The sequence below is a fragment of the Lagopus muta genome, chromosome 2 (genome assembly GCF_023343835.1).
Source record: "Lagopus muta isolate bLagMut1 chromosome 2, bLagMut1 primary, whole genome shotgun sequence".
Lineage (NCBI taxonomy): Eukaryota > Metazoa > Chordata > Aves > Galliformes > Phasianidae > Lagopus > Lagopus muta.
The window spans coordinates 33,702,736-33,708,925 of NC_064434.1; the positions used below are offsets into that span (position 1 = coordinate 33,702,736).

Here is a 6,190-nt window from a genome sequence, read left to right on the forward strand (position 1 = left end):
AAAAATAATGAACCTGTAAATGATCTACTATACTGAGCTGAACTGAGCAAGACTGGGACAAGTTGCTCCCTATAAGTTACTTATTTAAATTTTATTAAAAAATGAAGATGGAAAAAGAGCAAGGTATAAAGAGCCCCACGATCCCAAGCTCTGTGGTAGACAGCAGAAGTTTTCATCCACTGATGCTCTGGTTCTCCGTCTGTTCTTTTAGGATGTCCCTTAGCTTAAAAGTAAACTCTGAGATGTTAGATGTTGAGTTGCTGTTGTTCAGAACAACTCATACTCGAAATTGTCACTCAAAATCAAAAGGACAAGGCAGCAGGCTGTGTTCGGTGAGCAGGGATCTTTGAGGACAGTGCTAGATTCTTTCTGCAAATGGTTAAATGATGCCTCTGTTAAGCAATGGGTCTTTGGCTCTGTGAACTACCGCAATTTGGAAAGTTAGGGACACATGGAGGAAACAGTGTAAATTTTCCAGGAAAGGGTACTTCTGGTGTGTCCTCAGTAGTGATTTACAGGCACTGTGCTTGAAAACATCCTTAATAGCACACTTTGGAAACCGAGCCAGAACTGAAGTGGTGCATGAAGAGACTTCAAGAGCAAAACTCCCTGTTCGCAGATAGACCTCTCTGCTGATGATGTTGGGATTTTTCAGTGCGAATGTTACTGTCAGTAGAGAATCTTCTCCAGTAAAAGCCATCAGTAACGAGCATTTATTTTCATTATTCTGTCACCTAAAAATGTCAGCAGTGTTTTCTATACAATCTCTCTTTGTCAAGACATATCTACTCTGTAGGGAGAGCAGTGAAAACAATTCACACCAAGTAAATGTTCATGTGTGTGACCATTCATGTCATTACACTTTACTATAATGATTCTCTTCAAAGATAGCATAAAATATCACATAGATTGGTTAGAAAACAGTACGTCACTCCTGATTTGCCTCTGCTCATGGACAAAAGGGTGGGTTTTCTTTTTTTTCCATTGGACTCCAGCCTAAAATGAAACAGCACTAGAACAGAGGTCAGGCACTTGGAAGAATTTGTTCAAGGGGAACCAGGTACAGCTTGATTCAATATCAATATTTCATATGTTCTGAGATTGATTCAAACAACAAGATAGCAGAACACCCTTTTTATAGCTTTCCATCTGTGAGGAGTTATTTCTCAGAGCACTCTGTATGAACAATCTAACAGATATTCATTTTTGAGATCATATATTCTGCTAAGTGGGATCTTTTGATGCACAGTCTGGCTGTGATAGTAATTTTAAAATGAGAGAAAGAGCCTCAGAGCCAGATTCATAAAAATGAATGTCTTCCACACAAAATTATTTTCCGTGATGTATTAACTCCTCCTTTCCCAAGCATTTGCAGGAAAGTAATGTCCTCAATATCAGTTACTTGTGAATCAATGGAAGAAGGAATCTGTGCAGGAGTAATAAGGAGGTGATAGATCTTTGGGTAATAAAATACTTATATCCTTTCTTAAAAATATCTATCTACCTATCTACCTACCTACCTACCTACCTACCTACCTACCTACCTACCTACCTATCTATTTATCTATCTATCTTTATTTATTTATTTCAGGGTATAAATACACATACTTGGAGCTTGAGAGCAGACAAAGCTCTTTGATGACACTACAGTAAGAGCACTTTGCACTGATTCTTTACTTATTACGATGTGGTTATAATATACCACATAACCAGCATTTAAGGCACTTGGAAATCAGTGTCACCTACCCAGGTGACACTAGGAACATTATCCAGGACCAGTGTCTACAGGACAGGCAGGATAAATGAATGTTGTTTTCCTTGATCAGCAGAGCATGAACATGGCTAGCATTCTGTGCTATTGCCTTTGATTCTCCAGTCCATGTTAGCAGAATCCTATTTAGAGCAGGGATGACTGGGGGTGGCCTTGGTTTCCAATCTGTTGCCAGGCCTGCCACATGCCTTTGAATGTACATTGAGTTTTCCAGCACTGCCACCAAACCCCTTTTTTTATCTCACCATGGAACTACAGGTAATCATAAAAATATTTGTAGAAGCCATAATTCCAACCCAGGTTGGTCATTTATTTTACAACTGTGAAGCTCTGTTTTTGATGCTAAGCAGAAGAAGATGGGACTTGTGAATAAAACAGATTTATCTGGCCTTACTGTCCATGATCCTTTTGAATAACAGAGTTATAGAGGTAGTATCTGTTGCACTCATTTTCATGCTACATCTGTGACATTTCCATGAGCTTTTAGAGATGCTATGGCATCTGATCTTCCAACCATGGCTGAGGAAGAAAAGTTCACCTGGGATGTTTTGTGAATGTGTAGGCATACACCAGGGAAGGTTTGCATTTCCTCATTTGGAGTTTAAATAGAAAATACATTTGTTTACCAATAAAAAGTGAAGGCTTTTTAATTAATCCTTATTCCTCATAAGAAAGGAAATACCTGACCCAGTCATTAAAGCAACTCAAAGACACTGCTACATTCATGTCACCTAGAGCTTTCTTTGCCTGTCTCTGCAGCCTCTATATGTTTTCCAGAATGTTTAATATGCCTCGTGGTGTCTTTTTCACGCTTTCTTCCTTTGTTGCAGGAATGGGAAGGAAATGCTCTATGCACTTGAATTTTCATACATGCAAATTTTGAGAGGCAGCAAGTTTTGTAATGTGTTCTGAAAGAGCCTTATCTCTACTTAAACTCTTGCAAAAAACTACTTACACAGTAGGTTTGCTTGACCACAAAGGTTATTTATTCCACTGTCTGGGATCTGAGAGCTGTATTAAAAGCAAAATAGCAATAAGCAAATGATAGCAAATAATACAGCAAATAATAATTTATAACTTTTATAACTGTATAATAAATAATACAGTAAATAGTTTATAAAAGCAATTGTGAATGAATGGATTAGGTCACGAGAATGAAACACTTCTGATGGCTAGTACTGTTACAAGTGAGAGCTCCATCAGGACCTAGAGACTGTTGTTGCATTAAAGTCCAGTCTTAAAGGCTGACAGATCTCACTCAAAGAAAAAAAATCACTATATGAGAATATACAAAATCTGCTTGGGGTTCTCTGATGTTATATTCCAATATTCAAACTTATTCTGTTTGTATTAAATTTTTTCTTGGGTGGGAGCATGGAGAGGTGTCTCAGGAGATTCCTGCTGTATGCAAACACTTTAAAAATGGCAGTGGTTTGAGTGCAGGATGTGAGGTGTGATTGAACACGTGCATAGCATTAAACCACTATAATTTAAAGTGATGACGTTTGCAGAGAGCTCTCTGGAGGTATAATTCTGTCACATGGCACCAGAAGTAATGTTCGGTCCTTCCTTAAGGACAGCAGGCCTTAAGGAAGGCCTTAAGACCAGGTTGTGTGGGTTCCAGAGGTGTAAGAAACAGCCTTTTGTTCTGAAAGAGATTCAAGAAAGGAAGCGCTTCTGGGCACTAGGGCCTTTCCTCAACAGGAGGAAAAGATACATTTTGAAATGCATAGGGACCCTTTGTTGTTCCTTCCTCTCCAGATGACCAGATAGCTGGAGGAAATTACTGCAATTCTTAGATCCAACCACGTAACCCTTCTCAGAGATCTCCACCACAGGAATCCTCGGACCAGGAGAGTACGCTTTAGCTGACCTATGCATAGAAATGAGCCAGGACTCTGTGGCAGCCTGGTGAAAGAGGCTTTGTAGATCTCTGTTCTTTGTAGAAAAGAGCAGAGAGGACATAGGGTGATTCCCATAAGCGTTCAGCTCTGGAAGTTTCAGAGACTCCAGCCTCTGACTCTGATATGTATTGCAAAGGTTACAGAGGGTCAGAATGGCACTACAAGTGCAACGTGTGGATGCACTGACATTTTCCAACGGGGCATATTAAAAATGGAAAGAAATTAGAAACTCATATGTGGCTTGTAACTTCAAACGTTTAGACAGTATAAATACATGCAGTGTGCTTAACAATGCCGTGCAATGGTTTTTTGAAATATATACTCCCTGATGTACTTGTAAGCAGGGGGAGTTCAAACAGCAATCAGCCAAAATGGAATAGGTACACTCCATCAGAATAGATTTTCATTATAGTTGCCCTCAAAGCGGCATCATTTCTCATACTACTTGAAGCTGATTTAAGTGTTGGATCTGTGCCAATCATTTGTTAAGCCTCCTGTCTTTATTTTATAGCTTATACAATACAACTGACCAACTCAGAGAAACATCTGTTGCACGCAAATGCAAGAGGTACTAAGATCCTACCAATGTTTAGACAGCCACTTTGTTCCTCTGCTGCCATCATTACCTCTGCAAGTGGCCCCACATACAGATTATGCTAATCTGAAATGTAGTTTTGTTCATTTTGTACAGCTAGGAATTTATTGCTTACTTAATCTAAGTTGATCTTTGTTAGCTAAGTGTGCAATTAGAGTCATAGTGTTTGATGCAGATCTGGGTGGCTTATAGCACCAGTCTCGCACTTCTGAGCACAAAGTTAAAGTTCAGCCAGAGGTCTTGCTCAGTATGAGTTTTGAGGGATTTAAGTGTAGTCCCCACTGGAGCGTTATCTGCAACACAAACAGCTATACATCATTTGGCAATCCAGGACAAGATTTGATTAGGAAACACCCTATTCTGGCTAATTTTAGCATAGCAAAGAGTGTTCTCCGTTTGCACAGCAGTCATTTCTAGCAAGATTTGACATTGTTAATGAAGAAGAGAAGACTGCTGTACCATCCAGCCTTCAAAGCATATAAAATTTGGCACTTCTCACAATAATTCCACACCACAATCTTTCGCTTAAAAGATTATACAGGAAGGTGATTGACCCAGTGACACAGAGCCCTGAACCTCTCTCAGAAACAATTCTTTGCATATAAGATATCCAAAGCAAGAGGTTTTCATAATAAGAAAAACATGTTTTACAGTAAGGGTGGTGAGGCACTGGAACAGGTTGCCCAGAGAGGTGGTGGATGCCCTGTTCCTGGAAACATCCAAGGTCAAGCTGGATGGTGCTTTGAGCTACCTGATAGAGCTATGAGTGTCCCTGACCTTTGTAGGTGAGTTGGGCCAGATAATATTTAAGGCTCCCTTTCATCTCGTATGATTCTATGACTCTATAATTTGCCTTTCTCTATGTTCCACAGGTTTTGTTTAACTCAGCACTGCTTACTGCATACGAGATGACATTTTCTAAACACATTGCAGAGAATGGCAGCATTTTATAGGACTTTCCTTCAGCAAATCTGTTGGACAGTCCAACAGTTTTTGCTTTGGACCTGTGTGATGATGAGCTGTCCAGTCTAAGCTGTAAATGCTCTTCCAGCTGGTATCACAGCCCACACTAAAACAGGTCGCCAGGGTGACATTAACCACTCAGGTGAGTGACTTCTGTGCCACCCCTCCAGAGTCTCTTGAAGGCTGGCTTTTCGCTGGGAGATGATGAGGATTGTAACTTAAAACACTCTGAATCATGGTTAAAATGAATCAAGGTTAAATACCATCTAAGGTCATAACAAGAGTCAGTTGTTTGATTTCAGCTCAACTATCTGGAGCCAAAACGCATAGCTTCAACTGAATCTTCCCTAACTTTAAGTCTTATCAATCCCATAATGGTTGAGGTGTGCAGGAGTAGGGGACCTCTCAGAAGGTCTGAAAGTCCCTGTTCAAGCACAATAGCCTGGAGCAGGTTGTTCAGGATGACATTGCAAGCGTGTTTTCAAAAGCACAGTGAGCTGTCAGAAGTGGGATTCGAACCCACGCCTCCAGGGGAGACTGCGACCTGAACGCAGCGCCTTAGACCGCTCGGCCATCCTGACCACGCCCTTATATCGTGAACATTGAAATTCTCTCACTGTTAAACTGCCAATTAAAAACTAAAGTGGAAACAGTTTATGCTTCTGGTTTCTAGACATATAGAGTAATAAGATATACTCTTATTCTGGCTGCGTATATTCTCTTATGTAATATACAAACATATTTAGCTGAACTGCCTAGGATGTTCACATGAATGTTACCATGTAGGTAAGTATGTTGTGCTTACCTACACATAATTCTTAGCATCTACTTGTGCCTGTCACTAAGCTGATGCTCCAAAGATGACGTTCCCCCAAATAACTCTTTTGGAGATCTCAGGTGCCTTAAAACATTGTAAATGTTGCAGCTGAACAGAAGAGAGAGGTCTTAGTTACTGCT

The 6,190-nt window shown here is 40.1% G+C and overlaps 1 non-coding gene across 1 annotated transcript; it reads right to left on the reverse strand.

Moving 5' to 3' along the window:
• Positions 1 to 5,731: 5,731 nt before the first annotated feature.
• TRNAL-CAG (transfer RNA leucine (anticodon CAG)) lies at positions 5,732 to 5,814 on the reverse strand. The gene has a single exon. It is a non-coding gene; the product is annotated as a tRNA-Leu (tRNA).
• Positions 5,815 to 6,190: the final 376 nt, after the last annotated feature.